Genomic DNA, 24,666 nt, shown 5'->3' with positions numbered 1-24,666 from the left:
TCACAATAAAACTCGTATTAATATTAAATTACGAGTGTCAGGGCCTTAATTCTTAAGAGGGCGTATTATAATACTTCCAGTTATTTTTATTTACATTTAATATATGTCAACATCTTGTCAGGATGTATTACAACAATAAACTTGTAAACAGTAAACTTTTAACAGTAGCAAAACGATAAATGTACTTAAAGTAACTTGTGGTGTATATTTGGAACGTGTAAGAAGACAGAATGATAGATGTATTGCTTACGTCAGGATTCGAGATCATTGATATGAGATGATACGATACTACATACCTAAAAAGTAAAAGATACCTGGGAGCAAATATTTTACCCTAGTTATTGCGATTGTTAAATAAAGTAAAATACGTTTACACAAGGCCATTTCAGGTTTATAGCACCTGTATACAATATCATAAAACTATCAATAATACTAACATCCTTCAAATTATAGACATCAGTAGACCTTGTTAAAGAGTTGTTCTCCAATCCAGGCAGAACAAAACCTGTCGTCCAGCCTCCTAACCCCTAATGTCCAGCATTAGAAATCGAGTTGATGGGATAGTGCTAGCAAGCACTCCACAAAAGTGCCAAGCACCTACTTACACTAGCTAGCGTTGTTTTACGTACCAAGGTATCAGGTCACTACACCTAGCACGGAAGGATGCGCATTTAAATATTACTTTCTTTATACTGATAATGATTTAAATAATGGGAAAAACATAAGGTAAAACATTGCTCTCACCTTTGTAATTTGACAGGTTTGATAGTTCAATAAAGGCACTAACCACAGCACTAGAGAAAAGTTACGGGAGAACAAGTGGACACTGCTCCACGACTGTTTTCGAGTAAAGTTACCATCGAACTGAATTCTAAAAAGGATCATATTAGACATATCCCTTAAAAGAATTCTGGTTAACATCTGTCATCGCCTATGTTTTTGAGAACTTGTAAATACCAACATTCCCACACATTATAACTTTCTACGAAGTGACCTTTTACCCGCATAAGTACTAGTAAGTGCTATTTCTGTTTATTTTGTTATCTCCGAAAAACTCTTAAAACCAAAAAACTTTAAGATTCTCACAGATCGTCCTTATCTTTATAAGTCAGCCCTTAACATTCCGATCAGTTATCGTTTCCTTTTTTATTTTTTTTTTTTGATGAACGACAAAAACCAGATAAAATATAATAAGTAAAATAAATTCACGTCTTACACGAGTACCACTAACCAAAACTCTATTTTTACTCTCGACACGTGTTTCGCTAACGATGTTAGCATCTTCGGGAGAAGATTAAAACTAAACTAAAACTAGTTACAAATCTCCTTATATACTACTGATGTAACTAATAGAGCGGAAAAAGTTATTCTTAACAGGGATAGTTTTTTGAATATTGCTAAACTTTCGTATGCATCTAATTTTCTATTGTTGTTAACTGGTTTAAGTAATTTTAAGTTGTTTATCCCTTAAAAGTGACCAGTATTTAAAACATATTCAGCCACACTTGACTTTTCAACTCTTCCATACTTAACGTGAGCTACATGTTCTTTAAATCCGACATTATTTAATTTTCTGGGTTGCAATTAACCTCATAGATCCCAAACTTTTCATCGATCTTTATTTTATTTTTTGGGCTTTCTAAAAGATTTTATAACTTGGCCGAACTTTGAGAGACCATTTTTGAAAACCCTATCAAAGCGTCTCGTCAAGATAGAATCGTATGGTATTGCAACAAAAGTTTGTTTATTTTTATCTTTTTTATTAAGAACGTCAAGTTCTTCCTTATTAAATAAATGAGAGGATTGATTTTCAACAATATTAATTTTTTTATGGTTTTTCTTTTTATGGTTTATCCTTCGCACTCATTAACTTTTTTAGTTTTTAGTAACCTCACATATGCTTCTTTGAAAATTGCTCCATGCTTGATACTTTAAATCAGTTTGTCTAAAAGTGAGTATGCTTCTAATTCTAAAATCGTACGTTTACTATATTAATGTTCGATTTCTAAATTTAGCCATTTTTGCTTAGCAAAAACTTCAGGCTTTTTGGAAAATTCAGATTTACTTTTAAAAGATACATCAATAAACTTTGGAAAAAAGACTTTTTAAGAAACCAAATTACTGATCTTAAAATACAAGTTTTGTTCCGTTGATCGTGAAGCCATCCTGATAGTCCTATGGTTGCAACCTTTGCTGTGACGCTCAAATTACGAGACAGTTTTACCACTAAACAAAACTCTATATATTTTTACTCTCGTCACGTATTTCGCTAACGATGTTGTCGTGCATCTTCGGGAGAAAATTAAAACTACTTACAAATCTCCTTATCCTTATAAAAGTTCAATTAATGTCAGATTTAAAGAACAGCTGCATGTTGAAGCGCCTATATTTAGTTTACTATTATTATTATTTTTTTTTGACTAAAGTATGAGGAGAGTCTTCTATCATACATAGCACATAATTTTGTTGCTTTTTACTCTAATTTTACAAATTATGCAACAATAGTGCCCGTTTTAGTTCTATTTACTTTGCGAAAAGTCGTTTCCTCTTTCCCTCCTTATTCCATTTTTGTCAGGCTTATGGCCGCACTACTCGTCGGATAATGTTTCTGTTTTCTTATATTGCTAGGGGCAATAATCTGCTCTTCGCTCATTGTGGATATTTATCAATATTAATTAGTTACTATCATATTACTACCATTAGTATTAACACATATAAGGTGCTGCAATAGAAAGAGTAAGAAATTTAGTAAAAGTATTGTTGAAGAATTATTTATTTTAGCAATAAATTCAACATTTTCTTGTTTACCACTCGAGTCATTTGGAGTGTCTTCTATTCTTAGCCTATATTGATGGTGTAATTGATGTAGCGTTAGGCAATGTGTACTTCTTTATCTTGTAAACCTTGATATGCTGGTTTTTGCTCGATAGTCTTCTAGTAAGCCATTATTCCAACTTTGTCTTGGGACTATACACTTTCGGACAAAAGTAAAGCAACTCTTATGAACTATTTAATTATTAAAAATTAAGTTGGTATTATAGACTCCCTTAGAACATTAAAAGGCTAGAATTAGCATTACCGTGGAACTGTGGGCAGTTTGTTTGCCTGCAAAATCTCTAAAGAAATGATGCCAAATGCTTGTGTAGAAATGGCAAAAAAACACTTTATAATGTTATAAATATTTTTCACTTATTCTGATAGGCACAAAACCATACCACTTCCACTTTAATAGAATATAAAGCATTTTTTTAAATAAAATAATATGGTAAGATCCTATATAAAAAAGTCAATATTCAAAGTTAAATAAATGTAGATAACGTATATTAGAGAAAAGGGCAACAACATCGCAACGCCGCTCATTATTTATGCTACCAAAACAATGAATCTTTACCAGTGCCGTCGTCAAAAAATATTTACATCTAAATATTTAATAATATTAGATGAAGAATTATATATAAAAAATATTACCGTTTATAAACTCTATATGCATTTTTTTAACGTACTTCATTTGAGTGAATGTACCTAGTTAATAAAAAGCACTTTTATGAACATTAAATATTATATAATTATTATACATTTCTTAATAGTTCATATTTTAAGATACAAATTTTTAACATTTAAATACGTCATTTTTTTGTTAAGGCAAAAAAACATGAAAATCAGTCCTGTTAATGGACAAAACTCGAGTTGATTATTCTTTATAGCCTATTAATTAAAAAATTTGAATTTAAAAATATATACAGATTCTCGTATTTTACACACACACACGAACTTCACATTAAAGTCTTTATTTTGGTTTATTTCTATGATCTCTATCTTTGAATAAATGATGATGAAGGTTCTCCCTTGATATGATGTGATGACAGTTTTGGTATTTACTTGTGATAAGGTCGGCTTGAAAGCATGGTAAGGCATAAACGAAACAAGTTTTTACCTCTGTAACAGTTCACAAACACATTCAAATGAGACCGTTTTCTTTTTTTGACCAACAATTAAAAAAAAACAGAACTTCACAAATATCCAATGTAAACATAAAGCCGTTTAACTAGGTGACATTTCGCGCATCACTAAGCTTTTGCTGGCGGTGGTGCCATTCTAAATTTTTTTAAAGTGGTTTTAGAAACAAAAATGTTAATTTGAAGTTGATTAATTTGTTTACTGATTCTAGTCTTTCAATGTTCTAAGTACGCTGCAGCCATAGGCGAAATAACATCGCTTTCAAATATCAAATAGTATGTCATAGATCAATGTAAATGATACGTTTTATTTTATGAGACAAAAGTAAAGTACCTTTTTACCAATTTAGAGAAAAAAAAATAAATAAAAATCCTAAGTCTCGGTCTCAATGATCATGCAGATTACTTGCTTAGTACTGACAAATGATCATTTGCTAGTACTAAGCAGGTCATCTCGTGACAGTTATAAAGTCTGATGATGCTTTATTTTAAGTAAAACATGTAACCTTCGGAACATAAAAAATATTTTGAGACCGAGACTTGGGGTTTTTTTTTTCTCTACTTACGTAGGTCTCCTTGAGATAATGGACGTGTTCTTTCAATTTCACCAATTTGCCTGGAGTTAAAACAAATGGTGGTAGATGCATTTTTGGATCGCCAAAATCAGGAAATCCTAAATTACATTTTGGATGGATAGAAGAATAAAGAAGATTAGCCAAAGGCATCCGTAGTTGTAAGTGCGAGGACTGTACAATGCAGATTAGTTAAAGTAAAGCTTTACAACAGACGTTTGGGTAAAAAACCGCTAGTGTTCAACAAAAATCGCCGTACGAGGCTTGCCTTTGTCACTTAAATTGGACAGTTCAACATTGAAAAACATTAGTCAGCAACAAAAATTGTTATAAAATATTTAACTTCCATTGATTTAGGCGTGTTAAGTATCCAGTTAATACGAGGTTGCAACCAAAGTACGCAATACCAACAATAAAGCACGGAAAGGATAGTGATTTTTTTTTTATTGACTTGCTTTTCCTGAAGTGGAGGAGGTCTATTGCAGTTTATAGATAGGACTAGGGATCGACTGGTATACAGACAGATACTCTAAAATATTATGTTGCCACCTCTCAGCAAGACAACAGCCTGAAGTATTGTCTTCTTCAGGAGCGGCTCCAGATGAACATTATCCAAGTCCTCCAATGGCCAGAAAAATCACCGGATTTAAACCCTATTGAGTATCTGCGGGAAGAGATTGAATCAAATTATAATATTTCCAAGCCAACAGACTTTAATTGATAAAATCAATGAGTTTTTGGGCCAATATGATAATTGTTACCATTGAAAATTTAATCTTATCGATGCTATGGCGTTGCCAAAACGTTATAGCTTATTACTATACAGGGTGTTTCAGAACTATGGGATCAAATTTCTAGGGGTTGTTCAGTGCAACAGTAGAATCCATTTGAGTATAGGAACCCATGTCCGGAAATGTGTCACTACGCCACTACGGCCCTAAGACGCGTTTAAATTTAGAAAAAATATTAATTACCTAAATAGGATCTGATGCAATTATTTTTACCTTTTGTACATGATACCATAACAACAATTGTTTAAAATCAACGCTTATCAATGTCAATTCTCAATGTTATGTTTAAAAATTTTATAGCTTACAATTTTTAAACATTTATTGCTAATGGAAAACTTTACCAATCAAGAATTGGCGGATATGCATTTGGCATACGGAGCAACAAACTGCAATACACGAGCAGCATCGCGGTTGTGTCATGAACGTTATCCCGAACGACAGCATCCTGGATACAGAAAGTTTATTGCGGTTCATCGACGGCTCGCCGAGGCAGGCATGTTTAAGACCAAGATGCATGATACTGGTGTTGCTCGAACCGTAAGAACGGTCGAATTTGAAGAAGAGGTGCTTCAGCGAGTTGCCGATGAACCATCAAATAGCACACATGACGTCGCTAAGAATATGAATACGAGTAACGCTTCTGTCTGGCGGGTACTACACGAGCAACAACTCCATCCTTACCACTTCCAGAAAGTTCGCGGTATGACTGCAGCCGATTATCATCCTAGAGTTCAATTTTGTCGATGGCTTCTGGATCACATCATTGCACAACCAAATTTTTTACGATATGTTTTTTGGACCGATAAAGCCTGTTTCACAAGAGACGGTATTTTTAATAGTAGGAATAGCCATGTTTGGGACGAAGAAAATCCTTATGCAATTTTTCATTAGAAAACATCAGAATCGTTGGTCTGTCAACGTATGGGCAGGCATTGTTGATGATTATTTAATTGGGCCATACCTTTTACCGACACGGTTAACAGGACCTATTTATCTGCGGTTCTTGGAGAAAATTCTCCCAGAACTCCTTGAAAATGTTCCACTAAAAGTTAGACAGCAAATGTGGTTTCAGCATGATAGAGCGCCGGCTCACTTTGCTGTAGAAGTACGCGAGTATTTGGCTCAGCGGTTTGGTCACCGTTGGATTGCCAGAGGTGGAGCAGTTTCTTGGCCTCCTAAGTCACCCGATTTTACGTCGCTTGATTTTTTCTTGTGGGGAAAAGTAAAGTCTTTAGTCTACGAAACTCCAGTAGAATCAGAGCTAGACTTAATTGGACGATTAACAGCAGCATTTGAAATCATTCAAAACGAAGATCAAATTTATAGTGTAGTCCGCCGAAATCATGTGCGGCGTTTAAATCGGTGTATTAAGGTTGGAGGAAGACATTTTGAACAATTGTTGTGATGGTATCATATACAAAAGGTAAAAATAAACGCATCAGATCCTATTTAGGTAATTAATATTTTTTCTAAATTTAAACGCGTCTTAGGGCCATAGTGGCGTAGTGACACATTTCCGGATATGGGTTCCTATACTCAAATGGATTCTACTGTTGCACTGAACAACCCCTAGAAGTTTGATCCCATAGTTCTGAAACACCCTGTATATTAGGTCGGTCATTGCAATACAGCCGGTGTTTAATATTTACTAATGCCAATTTTATTTTTAATAAATATTTGATGAGTTGATTTACTTTATAACCATTATATCAATCATATGGCCCAGGATAAAGGAAACACTACACTTTCTTTGTTTTTTAAGCAAAACAAATATAATTTCGTATGTATGGTATGTAAACGCGCATGATCATGACATATTCAAATATTTTCTGCCCCAACGATTTGACGGAAAGTGTCCTTAATTTTCTAATTTTAAATATATTATCCCATATGCTTTTATATAATTCGATAGAAAATGATATTCTATAGCACCCCAATTGTCATTTTGTGATACATAATGTAAAAAAATATAATATTTTTAATATTAAAATAACGCGCGACGAAAAAGTTAAATAAATATCATTTTGGTCAACAAGTGGGTTATTATTGTATTTTTAATATGTAAAAATATACGAGATATTAATTTTTATGAAAGCGGTAGTGATAAAAGTGATAGCATAATAAGTAATAACATACTTTTATACCAAACTTTATTTATTTTGCTTAAAAAGCAAAAAAGTGTGCTCCCTTTACCCTGTGCCACCCGGTTTACGGGTCTGCCATTCATTTCTAGTGCTTCGGCCCATATTATTTTCCATGTTTTCCATCTTTAGTAGGATATCTTTTATGTCTAAATTCATTGACTTTAAAATTTGTTCCAATATTTACCAATGCTACCTTGTTTCCTTTACAAGCTTCAATATCCAGGTTATTGTAGTCATGACCATTATCGTTTGATAATTAGTTTCGTTAAATAAGAAATATAGTCAGGCGGACCGTACTTTCAATGCCCTAATGGCATATCCTTTATATTCGTCTTGTATATATCGTATAAGTGGCTGTCGAAGTAGTATTGCCTTGTCAACCACGTTTCATTAAGTAAATACGCCTTTTTTCCCTTCTTTATTAGCGACCTTAACCAGGTCTGAAATATGTGCTCTAGAATTTCATTGGGCCATTTCTTTGAATTAATCTCTAACCTTATTTACAACTAGAACCCATATTACTTTATCTGGTCAACTATAGTTACCACACAAAATATTCTTAAACGATTTAATTAGTACTAATGTACACACCTATATACTTCGTTTCCATTGAGGTTTCCTTGTTTATCGTAACTGCTATAATTGTTTTGACTAGAGTTTGTATCTCATCAAAGATTTTCTATAATTTCTCTCGATTTTAACCATCAGGTCTTGAAGACCTAGCTCGTTCCTTCCTAGGTTTTATTACTGTTTTATATGTTATTTCAATTTAGTATCCATATGTTTCTTTTTCCTAGTAGATTGGTCTATTGTGGATTATCATCATATACTCTGCTATATCTTGTTTACTATTAGTGATAAAAACCTCTTTGACTTTAATGTGATCTTTATGAGATTTCTCTTAATTACCCTCTCTCTTCATTTTCGGTAGCAACTTACTCGCCTCCTAAAAGGTATTATTATTATTTTGTAAAGTATGGGATAAGAACTGCTTTTTTCACTGTTATATTCTATTCCTCTAAAAGAATATAGGTATCAATTTACATATTTTATCTCCTTTACGTACATTTTTATCAGATTCCAGGCTTCCAGATTTTTTTGTGTTACCAGTTGTAACACTGAGTGGATGGGTATATGGTATCCAGTTCGGCTAAACTTATTGACCTCGGCTAGCATTTTTATAAACTTGTAAACTTAATTCTTTTTGTGAAATTTTTTAGAATACATTTCTGTTCATTATTTAACGCTGTATAAGATTCGGGTTAAATATTAATTTAGTAACCAAACTTCTTATTGTCCCAGCACAATGACTATGTGCGGCTCGAATGCATCCTGTTACATTTTAACAACAAACTTGTCAAATTTTCCTGCATCTACTTTTTTTCTATTATTTGCTTTGACAGATTCTTTATCTCTCTCTATCGTGTCACCTGAGTTTAAGGTCTAAGATGCTATATCTATTCGGTGCTACCACTTTCTGTGCTCTTAGTATATACCCGAACGGGAAGAACATAGTGAGGAGGAGCGCCGCACAGTATTGCAACTTATAGGGAAATCAGGACAAAAATCATTATCACTAGATAAAAGCTAACCACTTTTAAATTTTTATTTATACCTGGACACTTTAACCAATAACATTAAATCATATTTTAAACAAAAAAGTGCATTGGTGTCTTTATACAGGGTGCAACAAATCAGGACAAAAATCATTATTCAACTATAAGTTAAAGTAACCATTTTTTTGGTTTTATTTATACATGGACACCAACAACCTATCAAATTATAGTTTGAATAGGAATTGATGTCTTTATACAGGTTGAAACAAATCAAGACAAAAATCATTATCTAATTAAAAGTTAAAGTAACCAATTTTTTGGTTTTATTTATATATGAATACTTTTACCAACAACCTATCAAATTATACATAGTTTGAACAGAAATTGGTGTCTTTATATAGGGTGAAAAAAAAGAAGTTATTTACAACACTAAACATCTTGGGGTACATTATCATTTTCTAAAAGTAACGAATCTGTTTCTATATGGTCATTTAAATATTCTACAATATCCATATCCCACGTTATGGATTTGTTTTGTTTTTTGGCAGATTTCTAAGATAAGCCAAATTAGGGTCGGAAGTTATCAAAAGGGTTCTAATGAGGTCTGTATTGCTTTGAATTCTCGATACTTTTCGTGTGTGATGTAAACGAATTTTTCTAAATTCTTTGTGTCTGGCTTCGAGAGCATCTTCTGCCAGCTGCCCTACAGGGAGTTCAAAAAAGCTAATAATTTCGCAACCGTGCGTTAAAATTTTATGAACAGTACTACACATGTAGTACCATTAAATGACAATAAATAAATGTAAATAAATAAATATTGTTATTACATAATAATAAATAAATGCTCCTAGTATCAATAAGTAAGGACTGAAATGTAGGTACGTTAATCTTAGAACCTGAAGAACGTACTATTAAAATTAATTGAAAGTTTTTAATTAGAGTTAAGTCGATACCTGTTATTTCAGAGCTAATTTCTACGTTTTTAAAAAATGTCCTGGCAGTATTTCCATCATTTGTGGAACCATACCCGGGCTTTGGCTTATCGACAATTAATCCCAATTTGTCTTTAAATTCTAACTGAATTCTTTTTTTTGTATTTTCAAAAATTTCCTTACTTTCACCACCTTTTACTTGCCACGTTTTTAATTGTAAGCGATAGGCGATGTGCAATACACACTCAAAAAAACGAATCCAGCAATGAAGTGTCGATAGGCCAAAGCCATAGTTTTCAGCATTTGGTGTTCTTTGAAGCACTGAGTCCTGGTTCATTTGCCTTGGTGTGGCTCCACAAATAATGCACCTGGATGTAGAATAGGTTTCTGAAAGGATATTGGCTACACTACCGTCAAACATAGTGAATAACATTTCGTAAGAAACATTTACATTTTTTTCTGAAATAAAAAGATGGTAAATATTAAGATTAGTTATTAAAGACTCAGTCAATTTAAAGACTCAGACAAAAATCTGAAGTTTCTTTTGTAAATTTAAATGCAATTGATCGACAATACATTGTTGATGATGAACGTGGGTTAGACTATATACTTTCTCCATTTTCATTATCAATTAATCTAAGAGGAACTAATACGACAAGAAACATGTACTCATCTGTTGAGAAACTATCTTCACATTTTTGCTTATAAAGACTATGCTCCGAGCTACCGTCAAACCCCCATTTGCAAATTAATTTACAATTTTTGTCAGAATGTATTATAATATCCTGAATTTTTAAAATGCTCTCTGCAGTTTTATTTAGAAGCTCTTGAAGATTAACCTCAGCTGAAGTGTCAGTCACAATAATTTGCGAGGGTAAAAATGTTTTTTTACATTCAAATAGAGTGCGATAGCTCGGAAAACAGTTTGTATGCAAAGAATTAATCTTAGGACGCAGTATGTTATATCTCTCAACCGAAAGGTTTAGGTCGTGGTAAAGTGCTAAGGCGTCTTCAGGTGTTAATTTTTTTGCTTCTGAAGGAATTTCCTTTCGTTGAGAATTAATCCTCTCTGCTGCAAAACATATTTCTTCTGGCGTATAATTTGTCAACAACTCTTGTACTCTGCGCAATTTGGTTCTTTTTGATGCAGCTTCAAAACGCACATGCGGTCTTCCACGACTAGGTCTTGGTTGAGGTTCCACTTCCATGTCAGTTGCTTCAGTTGGAATATTTGGTTGAAGATAGGGTAAATGAATTGTGCGTTTTTAAAAAATGTGCTGGCAGTATTTCCATCATTTGTGGAACCATACCCGGGCTTTGGCTTATCGACAATTAATCCCAATTTGTCTTTAAATTCTAACTGAATTCTTTTTTTTGTATTTTCAAAAATTTCCTTACTTTCACCACCTTTTACTTGCCACATTTTTAATTGTAAGCGATAGGCGATGTGCAATACACACTCAAAAAAACGAATCCAGCAATGTAGTGTCGATAGGCCAAAGCGATAGTTTTCAGCATTTGGTGTTCTTTGAAGCACTGAGTCCTGGTTCATTTGCCTTGGTGTTGCTCCACAAATAATGCACCTGGATGTAGAACAGGTTTCTGAAAGGATATTGGCCACACTACCGTCAAACATAGTGAATAACATTTCGTAAGAAACATTTACATTTTTTTCTGAAATAAAAAGATGGTAAATATTAAGATTAGTTATTAAAGACTCAATTTCGCCATGAACGGTTCAAACAACATCTGAAGTTTCTTTTGTAAATTTAAATGCAATTGGTCGACAATACATTGTTGATGATGAACGTGGGTTAGACCATATACTTTCTCCATTTTCATTATCAATTAATCTAAGAGGAACTAATACGACAAGAAACATGTACTCATCTGTTGACAAACTATCTTCACATTTTTGCTTATAAAGACTATGCTCCGAGCTACCGTCAAACCCCCATTTGAAAATTAATTTAAAATTTTTGTCAGAATGTATTATAATATCCTGAATTTTTAAAATGCTCTCTGCAGTTTTATTTAGAAGCTCTTGAAGATTAACCTCAGCTGAAGTGTCAGTCACAATAATTTGCGAGGGTAAAAATGTTTTTTTTACATTCAAATAGAGTGCGATAGCTCGGAAAACAGTTTGTATGCAAAGAATTAATCTTAGGACGCAGTATGTTATATCTCTCAACCGAAAGGTTTAGGTCGTGGTAAAATGCTAAGGCGTCTTCAGGTGTTAATTTTTTTGCTTCTGAAGGAATTTCCTTTCGTTGATAATTAATCCTCTCTGCCGCAAAACATATTTCTTTTGGCGTATAATTTGGCAACAACTCTTGTACTCTGCGCAATTTGGTTCTTTTTGATGCAGCTTCAAAAGGCACATGCGGTCTTCCACGACTAGGTCTTGGTTGAGGATCCACTTCCATGTCAGTTGCTTCAGTTGGAATATTTGGTTGAAGATAGGGTAAATGAAGAGTGCTTTGTAACCATGTCGAATGTTTTTTAAGAAAAGCATCTCGGCGTCTTCCACAATTGTTCCACATTCTTTCTAACGAAACAGAAAATAGCTTGCTGCTATTTAGCAGCTTTGCTTCAATGTCAGTTGAACAATTATCTAATGCAAAATAAGTTTTAATTGTTTCCATTATTCCTGATTCCTTTTTATTTTTTTCGCAACTTAGCCATTTCTTCATACAGGATTGTACTAGGTATGGTTTTTTCTAAAAAACAAAAATTCCGCATTATTACACAAAAAGTGATGGGTGTCATTTAAACAAACACTTTGGAGGATTGATCCTAAAAATTTTATGAAACAACTTTAAACTACTTTTTGTAAATCTTGATGAAAGTGAGAAAAAGGGTATTTTAACACTTTTAATTATATATCTGCAAAAGGCTTAACATGAAAATGTAAACTTACCTTCGAAAATGTTGTTCATACTTAAGTGTACAAATTAAAAATATATTAACTTTAAAACACTAGTGCACACTACAACAATTTTATTTTAAACTAAACTTCTAAAAATAACCACAAATCTTTATCGGTTAAAATGTTTTTACTATCCAAAAATTTCTGAATAAAAAAAGTTAAAGGTAGCTGCCTTATCTTACTCGGGTATTTTGCTAAACATAACACCAAAAATGTTTTAAAAATTAAATACCTTATTTGTGCATTTTTGTCCATTGGTTGCAACACTGTGCGCCGTCTTGCTGGAAATACGATTATCCAGATAAATGGATAGGGCAAAGGGGGCCTATAGAATGGCTTGCTAGATCTCCTGATATAACGCCATTAGACTTTCTTCTATGGGGTCATTTGAAATCTATTGTGTTTACTCCCCAACCTGAAAGTTTGGATGAACTTCGTCAACGCATCATCGACAGCTGCCATGATATCCCACAACATGTTTTTAAAAATGTCCGTCAGGAATTTGAACATCGCCTATATCATTGTTTGGCCAAAAACGGGCAACATTTTGAACACTTATTGAAATAAAAACTGATATTTTCCTATTTTTTTTCTATCTGAACAAATTAAGAATAACAAAGATTTTTCCAATTTTCTCGAAAACGAATCGACCAATTTAAAAAAATCAAACGTCAAAATAAAAGACTTCGAAAGACCTTTTAAACAAGCTATTACTCGATATCCCTTGCCATTTAAAATTTTTAAGGGGATGACCCTGGGGGGCAGAGGGTGAAAGGGGTGAAGTAATTTTAGGTTAGAAAATTGTCCCCCTTTGACGTATTTCGGCTTTTTTTTTAAACAGTGGTTTACGATAAATCCGTGGTGGGAAGTTTTCAAATGAACACCCTGTATATACTACGTAAGTGTAGTGGTATTAGAGGTTCTCAATTAGTGATGTTAGAGGCACGCACAATGTATCATCACCTATCCTGGTTATTGCCGAGAATAGGTTTAGAGCGATGTTAATGTTAAACTATCGGCGAGGAGTAGGAAGGAATCTAGGAATAGATTTAAGCAAAAAGAAAAAGATTCCAATCAAAGGAATTATTGGGGTGATACAAGCGAGCACACCGCACGACATCTCTGGAGACGGATGGAAGGTTAGCGAATCTTCCGCAACCATGGTCTGTTGAGTATAAAAGGATCCTGCGCCGCTATCGTTACATAAGGAATATTTATTTTTGTAGGAAGATTTATTTTGGATCCCTTTGGATCAGAATTTATTATGTATATTTCCATATATTTCAAAAACATATCGTTTTTAAGGCAATATGTTAATTTGAATCTCTTCTAGTAGGTATATTTCGGCAAAAATCTTTTCTGTTATTAAATTTTTAAACTGAATAAAATCTAAACAATTATTTAGATTCTATTCAAATTATGTTGTTTTAAAAAGAGGGTAATATGCCCCTCGTCAATGGCTTAACTGAACAATTTCTTTAAGATAAATTCGATTTATTTGCTTCTTTAGTTTTTGCTGTGATAAAAGTGATCTAATTTAATAAAAAATTGAAACACATGTTCTTAATTTTCACTGATCCTTTATTTGCTTGGGCATTAACAAAATCCAAAAAGTCATATGTTTTTCCTTGTTTTTTTTATTGATAATTTTACTCACAATCGTAAAATGGTCTGCTGACATATACAGGGTGTTTCTTAAAGACGTGGTAATATTTAAGGATGTGATTCTGGGACCCATTTTAAGAAAAAAAGTTCCTATGAACATATATCCTAAACGTCTTAACTTTTGATATACAGGGTGTTAAAGTTTCCAAAAAAAATTCTCTTTTACTTTCCTAAAAATCTGATGCGGTGTGAAAATGTTTGTTTGTCGATTGCAAGTAAATTAATGTATCAGATTTATTACAAAAAGTATGAAAAGGTAAAGTTCGGTAACGCGTCTTTATTTAACGTAAATAAAGTCGTGGAGTCGTCTATGCATGTTTCTTATTGTGATTTTAAATGGTAATGCACCAGAAGCCAAGTATTTATCCGAATCGTGTCCTACCAGATATCTTTTCAAATATTCATAGTCGACTTAGGGAAACTGGTTGTTTCAAGAAAGGTATTCCGGAAGATAGACCTCGATCTGTCCCTGAAATTTCTAAAAAAGTAAATTGTTTTTATTTTTTTAAGCGAAAACCATGCGTCGGCCAAAAAAAAAACAAAAAATCAAATTTGCTAAAAAGTGACAGGAGATTTTAAAAATAATTTTTATTTTAAGAAAAGTAAATATTTTTTGCACATCAAAAAATGCGTCTTGATGCATAGAATACATGTACCAAATTTAATAAAAATATCTACAAATATCTTATTCTAAGCGCAAAAAAACATTTTCAAATCAAAAAAATCATCTTATTCCTAAAACCGCTTTTAAAAATGTTGGAATGGCCGCCATGTATTTAAAGTTAAGATAAAAAAAACTGATAACTATAGTTATTATAAAAGTAAACGTGAAATTAAAAAGACCAAATAATTTATATATCCTATCTAAAACCAAGCAGTAGTTTAGAATCTTTCCAATGTAAAAAATGATCAGTCTATATATAGAGAAGATTTCATGAGAGAATAATCTGCTTTTCTAACTTGCATTGTCAATATATACAAAAGGATTCAACAAATACGCACAAATTAAAAGGGTTTTAAATACTATAAAGTGCGGTCTCAACATTATATGGATCAGTTGAACAAATCGGGGTTAGTCTAATTTCATGGTTCACAAGCTCTATTTATACAGCTCTAAACAAACCGCCAACGCGCGCTCTATACGTTATCATTTAGGCCGATATTCGTTGTGTCCGTAAAAAAGATAATATTTGAATAGCAACTAATTGATTTTCCGACTTTTCCGAATTACGAAAGCACGGTTCGGATATCGGATTTCATAGATTTTCATGATACTAATAGTAGAACCCTTGAGTTTTCAGAAATGAAATAATCATACAAAATATCAAAAAGTAATTAATCAAAAAAGTACACCATGACTTTTTAAAAAAATTCATAGTTTTATGTAAATAGTTGCAGTTAATAGGAATTTGTTGAAAGTTGATCAACGAGGCACACCAATTAAGCGACATCAGTTAATAGGAATGAGTTTGGAGTATCGTCAATATACTAAAACTACGTATTAAAATAAAAGTGCGGTCTGATAAGTACTTAGCCTCACTACCCAATGATCAATTGGGCAAAAGAAATTTATTTTCGTAAACGGCTGCTATCAAAATTTCAGTCAAATCGGACTAGGTAGTTTTGTTTTGACCGCATGTGAAGCGGACGTGTCCGTGGATTTCAGAAAAATGGAATAAGAGCTGATATGGTCGGTAATTTAATTGTTGATTTTGGAAGGAAATCGTGTGCTTGGACGGAGAGATCTTCTTGTTCGATGACGACTGTCAAAAATTGCTTTAACGAGTTACAACATTCTTGAACGTTGGTTTTGATAAGCCACGCCCAAGGGCTTCGAAAACGCCTACCATTATGGAAATAGAATCCTGCATAATGGAATTATATGATTTAAAGCAGATAAAATATAAGTATGACCTCACCAGTTGATTCAATGTTTAGTAACGTTCCCAAACAACAAAAATCTAAATTTTTAAAATACAGTATTGGCATAATTGAGCACGCCTAATCCAAGAGTTGCAGACAGCAGCTATTCCAGGTTGTAGTCGTTGTAGTCATTTCCTTGGTGGCAGCAAATATCCGATTTCTTAATTCTTGTTCATTGTTAACTTCGGTTACATACACCAGAGATTTTAGGTGGCCCCAAAAATAAGTCAAGCGGATTAAGGTCGGGTGATCGAGGAGGCCATCCAATTGGACCACCTCGGCCTATCCATCGTTCGGGGCACATTTAATCCAAATGCCGTCGCACTGTTCGCGCAAAATGTGGTGGAGCACCATCGTGAAGAAACCACAAATTCTGGCTAATGTGAAGAGGGACTTCTTCAAGGAGTACCGGCAAATTTTGTCACAAAAATTGTAAATACAGAGCACCAGTTAGACGATTATCCAAAATAAAAGGGCCAATAAGTATTCCGTTGACACTTCCAGCCCACACATTTACTGAAAATCGTTGTTGAAAGTTTGTTCGCCGAATGGCATGTGGATTTTCAACTGCCCAAAAATGCGTGTTGCGAAAATTGTGAATACCATTGCGTGTGAAAATTGCTTAATCCGTAGCTAAAATGTTTCTGGTAAAGTTTGGGTTGAACTGCTGCTGATGTAACAACCACTCGCAAAAGTTTACTCGAGGCCCATGATCCCTTGTAAGTAAAGCTTGTACCCTTTGGACGTGAAATGGATACAGTAATTCATGCTTTAAAATTCGCCAAACTGTGACTGGTGATAATCCAAATTGCGTTGCAATTGTTCTAGTGCTTATGTCAGGATGCTCTTCGATAATGTCTAAAATCAAATTCTCCAGATTAAAAATGTGCCTAGGTCTAATGGCTCCACCATGTTGCCCTGACCTCGGCCGCAAATTTCCAGTTTTTCTACCCCGCTGAACCATACGCAAAAAAGCTTCACGCGACGGATGATACCTATGAGGAAACCTTTGTGCATAAAGATTAGCTGCAGCCACACTGTTTTGTCTTGATTCCCCGTATGCCAGTAACATGTCCATTAGTTCCTCATTTGAAAAATTATGCGGCATAATTTTAATGAAAAACGAAATACGACCACAACTGTATCAATTGATAGGAAAGTAGGTACTACTAAACATAATAAACATCATCCGGACTTGTTTACTTCTTAATTTAAAAACAAAATTCCACCTGATAAAGTTATTACATTTTTGTGAAAAAAAAAGGATTATCTCAGAAACTAATAATATTTTACTTACATTTTTTTTCACTATTAGTCATTATTTATCATTAGCAATAATTTCCCAAGTTTATGCGTATAGGTTAAGAAACACCCTGTATATATAGAGATCGTTACCTTGCTAAAAATAATGCTTTAAAGGATTTTTTATAATTTCTTTAGAATATGGTTCCATGTATTCCTTTAAAATGTCTTTAAAAACAAATCGATCCATAATACCGATCCATAATTATTATTAATAATATAATATATTATTAATTATAACTATTCGATGTAAAGGACCTATACCAAATCCTGAAAAGTCGCCCCAAACCATAACGCAACCGCCCCCATGCTTTACAGCTGGAACAGTATATTTTGGATTATGCTTTTGATTTTTTGATCTTTTAACAACTAAATTCCATCGGTGCTGAATAGATTAAATGTCGATTCATCACTCCAAATATCTCTTTTGTAATCATGATCTGTCCAATTAACAAGTCTTACAAATTCGAGGCATGGTCGTCTATCATGTAATCCACAATTCAATACTCTTTTTCTGACAGTCCTTGATGCGACATTTACGTATAGATCTACAGCAATTTTAGCCTTGATTTGAGAGGAAGGCAAAAATGGATTTCTTTTTAAATATTTTATTTAATATTTGCTTGTATTCATACGAGGTTTTTTGGTCTTCCTGTCTTAAATCATAAAGACACATTGCCGTCCTTCTGAAATTGCTGCACAATTCGGGATAAAATTGATTTATAAATGTCAAATCGTCTTGCTATTTCCACTTTTTTCACATTTTCACTAAACAGATCGACGATGCGACTTCGAGTTTCTTTAGGTATTGTTTTTCCTGTAGGCATTGCGAATAAACTATTTACTGCCGGGTTTCAAAATAATTTCGATTTTATTCTAATTTTGCCAGCATATTTGTAATATAATCTAAAAGTTGCTTTACTTTTTGCCAAGTCGAAACATGTTTTTTTTATCTGTTGAAATATGTCCGCATTCTATCTGCATTGTATGCATTCCTGGAAAAGGTACAATGGTCATTTATATTTTATTATAATCAAACTTAAATATGAGATAATAGCAAGAGAGTCAGAAGTCACTACTATTATGTAATGTTACATTTTTATAACTTTTATAGTCTCTGTATACCAACCATTTTAATCACTCTGTATAATTGAAATCTTTTATGCGCAATTGATATTTTGTTTATTTTATACTGTTAGTTTACTTTATATCAGGAATAGTGTGATTTTATCATTAAATAAATTTAATACAAACAATAAAAGTTTTATAAATTTACTAATAAAATTTGTCTTATTACTTTTATTCCCGAATTACAACTCTCATAACCGGACAAACCAGACAAGATCCCAGACATTTGTCGTAATATTACTAAGGCGCTTAACCTGATAAAACCTTCCATATATGAATATTACGCAAGCACATTTTTTTCCAAGAATTTCGTTATAAATTTGCTTAGTCTTATAATTCTGTTCAATTGACTCACTTCACATAATCTATACTAGCGTTGCAAAAACCACCTTTTTTTTGTCAACATATGAATTTTATATGGCCTGATATTCGGGTCGAATTAAAACAAATTTTATGTGTCAAAGAGGACTTAAAATTTCAATCTTAAGCCGCTACTTCACTATCGTTAAGAACGGCACAAAGAGGCGAAGACGCCTAAACCTATTTAATATTCAAGGCTGGTTTGGTCGGCTATTTTTAGCCGATTTGAGTTTAAAATAAAAAAGATGTGAATGGGGAGGAGCAATGGTCAAGGAACTCTTCAGGACTGCTGATTTAAGGTAAAATTGTTCAGGGTGATATTCAAAAATTTGTTAATTAAGGATAGTAATCGTCAATAACGATTAACATGCATAATTTATTACATTTGAGCTAATATTAAAACTGTTAGCATATGAAAAACATAAATATGATCATTCATCATTTTTCTTTCAACGACACAAAACGTATTTGTATGTACGTAAGAGATGGCGGCAATGAACTTTCGAGACTTCGATGCTCGCATGCATGAGCAACTTTCGAATTTGTCGGACCTGAATATCGATGGTCAGATTTTGGGTCGAAAATTGATGGATTTTAAATTAGTTTTGCATTAAATGGAATTTGCTTATTTGGTGATTTATAAGGGTATAGCGAAAAATCGGGTCGTAAGAAGCCAGGTTTTTAATATCGGATAAAGTATCTTGATATCTTTCAATTGGAATAACTTATTAAGAAAATTAAATGTAATATCTAAAAAAGAATTTTTTGGGGAACTGATATAATGGTGTTCTAAATTTTCACTTTTTATCTCAATTGTTTCATTTATTAAAGAATGCATTTTTTAATTTGATTATTGATTTTATATAATTTTTATTCTGACACAATACTTTAAATAAAGCTAATAAATATTTAATCAGAACGTCTCATTTGCTAGCTCACTGAACCTTCGAGGGACACCTCTATTTGCTATTGTAAATACTAATAAAATAAAAATTATTGTAAAATGTAATATTTGCCAAATAAAACGTATTTGAATTGGAACATTATTAAACAATCCATGGATATGACAAAGTGTTGGTAAAAAACTATCTGACAGAAAAAAGTGAATGTTCTTTTGTTACTGTGAATTTAATTTCATAATATTTTATAATCGCCAAATTGTCTTAAAACACCGGCACAACAGAAACATAGATTCCAATATTGAAGTTAAATTATATCAATAATAAATCAAGAATTGCGAAACATTTGTCAATAAACCTTTGGTTTTATTTTTTTGCTTTAAAACACTTATTAGGCTTTTAGGCACAATATCACATTGTTGGCGCCCAACGTCTTTTGTCGGTTTTCTTGTTAACGCTATTGCACTCTCGAGCTGGACACGTTGGATAGCAGAAAGACGCAAAGCAGTTCAAGTGTATTGAAAAACACAGCGAAGTTGAGGGCAATGAGCGGGCAGGCAAGTTTGTCAATCTCGGATCATCTCGATCCCACTGCTATCTTGGTCCGCTAAAGATTTTTTTACGCGTTTTTTCTTTTAAGTTTCAAAGTTACAAATAGCAAAAATTTGTCTGTCAAAAATAGCGTTAAAAATAAAACCGACAAAAGTGACTGGGTGCTTAAATGACCTTTAAGGCAGCTTGGAGTAAATGAATATTTTAGTTTCTAGGCCCTCTTTGATTTCTTCCCTTGTAGCCATATTTAGAACAAAGAACACTTAAAAGACCGTCGAATATTTTCCAAGAAATCTCGTCCTCGATCGGTGTCTGTCAAGTTTTGTCATTTCTGCCTTTTTGTTATATGAACCTTAAAGGAACCTCCTCAGTATAGTACAGTAGCCAGTAGCATTGACATTGTCTTCTCCACCACTATCCTTCGTTTTTACACACACAGGATGCATGTTAAGCTTTTATACCCCACGCTTACGGACTCATTGTACTTGCGACATGATGGCAATGTTAACTGCCTCGTTGACGAGACTTCGCGTTAGCGTACTATCTAGGTACAGGTCTTGAGCAAGAGATACGTGCCAATCAAAAACCTTTGGCGAGCATTGAAACTCGATTCATTTCGACCGAAGTCACCACATTTGACTGAAGATGTTACGCACCAATGCTGTGAGAGCGCGCCACTCACGATCTTTTAAAAGCGTATAATGTAATTCTTTTCAAAATAGCGTTGATTAGCATAGAATTTAAATGTAAGAATCTTAAATAATATCTACATCGCAAATCGGATAAGCAGTAGTGGAGCATCCTGTGTGCAAAGTACTTGGTTGACCTGCGTTGATTCTAGAGTGATCCCAGTTTCCTATGTAAAGGCAACTTTTTTTTGTACAAAATTTAAAAAAATAATTGAATTGGTGTATGCAAAATACAGTTTTGCTAGTTTGTACATCACTTTTTTTGTGTACGCTACTACTTTCATCTGAACTTCAACATTGCGTATAACGAGAGAATGTGCAATTTTTGAATCTAGCTTTGATTTTCAACAAACTTCATATTCTATAGACATATGTAAAAAATAGATCTAAGAAGTATCATTAATTTTGACTTGTCAACTAAATAACATAGTCATGGATTTCGCACACGAAAAGACCATAAAGCTGTTACCAATTTAATCTACAGTGCGATCCTAAACCAGCTTGAATTGGTAAAAGACTTAAAGGTTTATTTGGATCCTAAAGTTAGTTTTACACATCACTTTAATATTGTAACGAAATTCGGGAACACACTTTTATTATCAACATCAAAAACACTAACCTAACTCGCCTTGACTGTCGTTTAATTGTTTTCAAGATAAAAACTGACTAAACAATTAAAACTGAATGAATTGTCACGAAGCGCGTCCTTTTTAAAGCCCGATGAAACAGTTTTGAAATATTTAGAATTTTCTTCATTGTTTTTGCCGAAAGAGACCAATAATTTTAAGAGAATACTAACAGTCAAAGCATGCAAGTATACAAATTCTAGAAAATTAGAACTACAGGGATTTACAATAATATAACCTAAATAACCTAAATTGGGGCCAAAATGGGGCTCTCGAACAAGATGAACTACTTAAAAACTAAACACTATAGATAAAAATAATAAACCAAACGTAAGTAGAACCCTAAAACGTAACTAGAAACCCTAGGAATCAACTTTAACTACAGAATACTAATAAAAGTAGTACAAAAACTAGGAGAATAATTAACGTATTTACATTTTCATGCATTTACTGCTTCCCTCTCAAGTTTGATCGTCCCGATCAAACATGGGACCACCTGAGTCATGATAGGGCGCTAGCCGGACGATGTTTACAATTTTCATCTTCGTTGTCGGATGTCGCTGGATACGGTACACCACGTCGTTGATTCTGGTGATTACATTGAATGGACCTTCCCAATCCTTCTGGAGCTTTGGTGACTTGCCCTTCGTCCTCCATGGATTGTATAACCAGACTTTATCCCCAGGATTAAAACCGGTAGAATTTGCCTTTATGTCATAACGTTATTTCATTCTGTTACTTTCTAGATGAAGTTTATCCCGTGCTTGTTCGTAAACAATTTGTCAACGCTCTTGTAAATATTCGACGTACTCCCCCGTATTAAATCTTTCAACCATTCCATCAGACTGAGGGTGTAGTGGGGTTGTACGGGTCTTATTGATTCACAGCAACTGGCATACTTGTTGGAATATTTGTGACTCAAAGTTCCTTCCTTGGTCTGAATGTATCTCTCTGGGTACACCAAATCGACAAATCCAGTTCTGGAACAGCACTTCATCTGCTGTCGTTGCTTCTTGGTTTGGAATCGGATAAACCTCGGGCCACTTACTAAAATAATCCATAGCAACAAGAGCATATCGGTTTCGGGAGCTACTAGTAGGAAATGGTTCTGCTACGTCTATGGCAATTCGTTCAAAGGGTGCACCAACAAGATACTGTATAATCTTTCCTCTTGTCCGGGTTCTTAGGCCCTTGCTTGACGAAGACTGCTCACACTGTCGGCACCAGCGTTCAACATCTTGATGATTGTTCAGCCAGTAAAACCGTTCTCTAACTTTTGCCAAGGTCTTACTAACTCCAAAATGTCCTCCGACGACACCGCCATGAACGGCTTCATGAACTTCCGGAATCCGTTTTCGAGGAAGGACTGTCAGATATGTCTTTTCTTTTCCATCTACGCTCTCCTAGACTCTTTTTAACAATCCATCTTTTATAACCAATGAATTCCATTGAGACTAATAAGCTTTTAGTTCTGGAGATTTGTCAGAAATAAATTTCCATTCTGGTTTTGAAATTTCTCGAAATTTTAGTTCGTAAATAAGACCAAATACTGGGTCATCACACTGATCTTGGATTAAACTAGCAACATCCCACTCTTTAGAATAGGCCAATACGATTACACGTAAATATCTGTGGATGCCGTTTTGATTCCTTTTTAAAAAAATGTTGACATGTTTCAATACAGGGTCTTCTTGATAAAGCATCGGCATTTTGGTGATATTCGCCTTTACTATGTTCTATTGTAAAGTCATACTCTTGTAATCGTTGAAGCCACCTTGCTATTTCTCCTTCGGGGTTTTTAAACTGAAACAGCCATTTCAACGAAGCATGGTCACTTCTAGGGATAAATCGTTGACCATACAAATATTTATGGAAATGTTCAATAGCTTTTACTGCTGCCAATAGCTCTCGTCTGGTGACACAATAGTTTCTTTCTGGTTTTGATAACATTTTGCTGAAATAAGCTATCACTTGTTCGCCATCTTCATATTTTTGTGATAGAACGGCCCCAATTCCAACATTACTTGCACGGGTATCCAAAATAAAAGTTTGTCCAGGAATCGGATATGATAAATTGGAGATTTGCATAGTGCTCTTTTTAACCGTTGAAATGCTTCTTAACAGTCTGTTGACCAACTAAATACCATTTTGTCCTCTGTGAGCTTATGTAGAGACTTTGCAAGATTCGCGAAATTTCTTACAAATCTTCTGTAATAGGTACAAAGGCCCAGAAAGCTTCTTAACTGGTATTTGTCAGTGGGTCGTGGCCAATTTTCGATTGCTTCTACTTTATCTGGATCAGTCTTGACCTATTTTTCTGATATTACATGGCCAAGGTATCGAATTTCTTTTTGAAATAAGCAACATTTTTTAGGACTTAGCTTCAGGTTGGCCTCTCGGAGTTTAACAAATATCTTGTGAATATTCTTCAACTGATCTCTACAAAAACTAGGAGAATAATTAACGTATTTACATTTTCATAATAATATTATTTTTTTAAAGCAAATAGAGCTCTGAGCTTGGTGAGGAGATTATATTTCCAGATGTTCATTATTTAAAAGCTTTATATACTCCTTAAATCTAATTTAAATTTTTTTAACATAACCTGGTAACTTAATTACATTAATGAATGATGAATTATA

The 24,666-nt window shown here is 33.5% G+C and overlaps 1 protein-coding gene across 32 annotated transcripts in view; it reads left to right on the top strand.

Moving 5' to 3' along the window:
* The window catches only part of LOC126745035 (basement membrane-specific heparan sulfate proteoglycan core protein), a 797,399-nt gene that overhangs the window by 43,160 nt on the left and 729,573 nt on the right, over window positions 1-24,666 (top strand). The window lies entirely within an intron of this gene.

Source organism: Anthonomus grandis, chromosome 15 (assembly GCF_022605725.1).
Source record: "Anthonomus grandis grandis chromosome 15, icAntGran1.3, whole genome shotgun sequence".
In the NCBI taxonomy this organism is placed as follows: Eukaryota; Metazoa; Arthropoda; class Insecta; order Coleoptera; family Curculionidae; genus Anthonomus; species Anthonomus grandis.
Note: the sequence above shows the minus strand (reverse complement) of the source record. Positions and strands in the feature narration are given on the sequence as shown.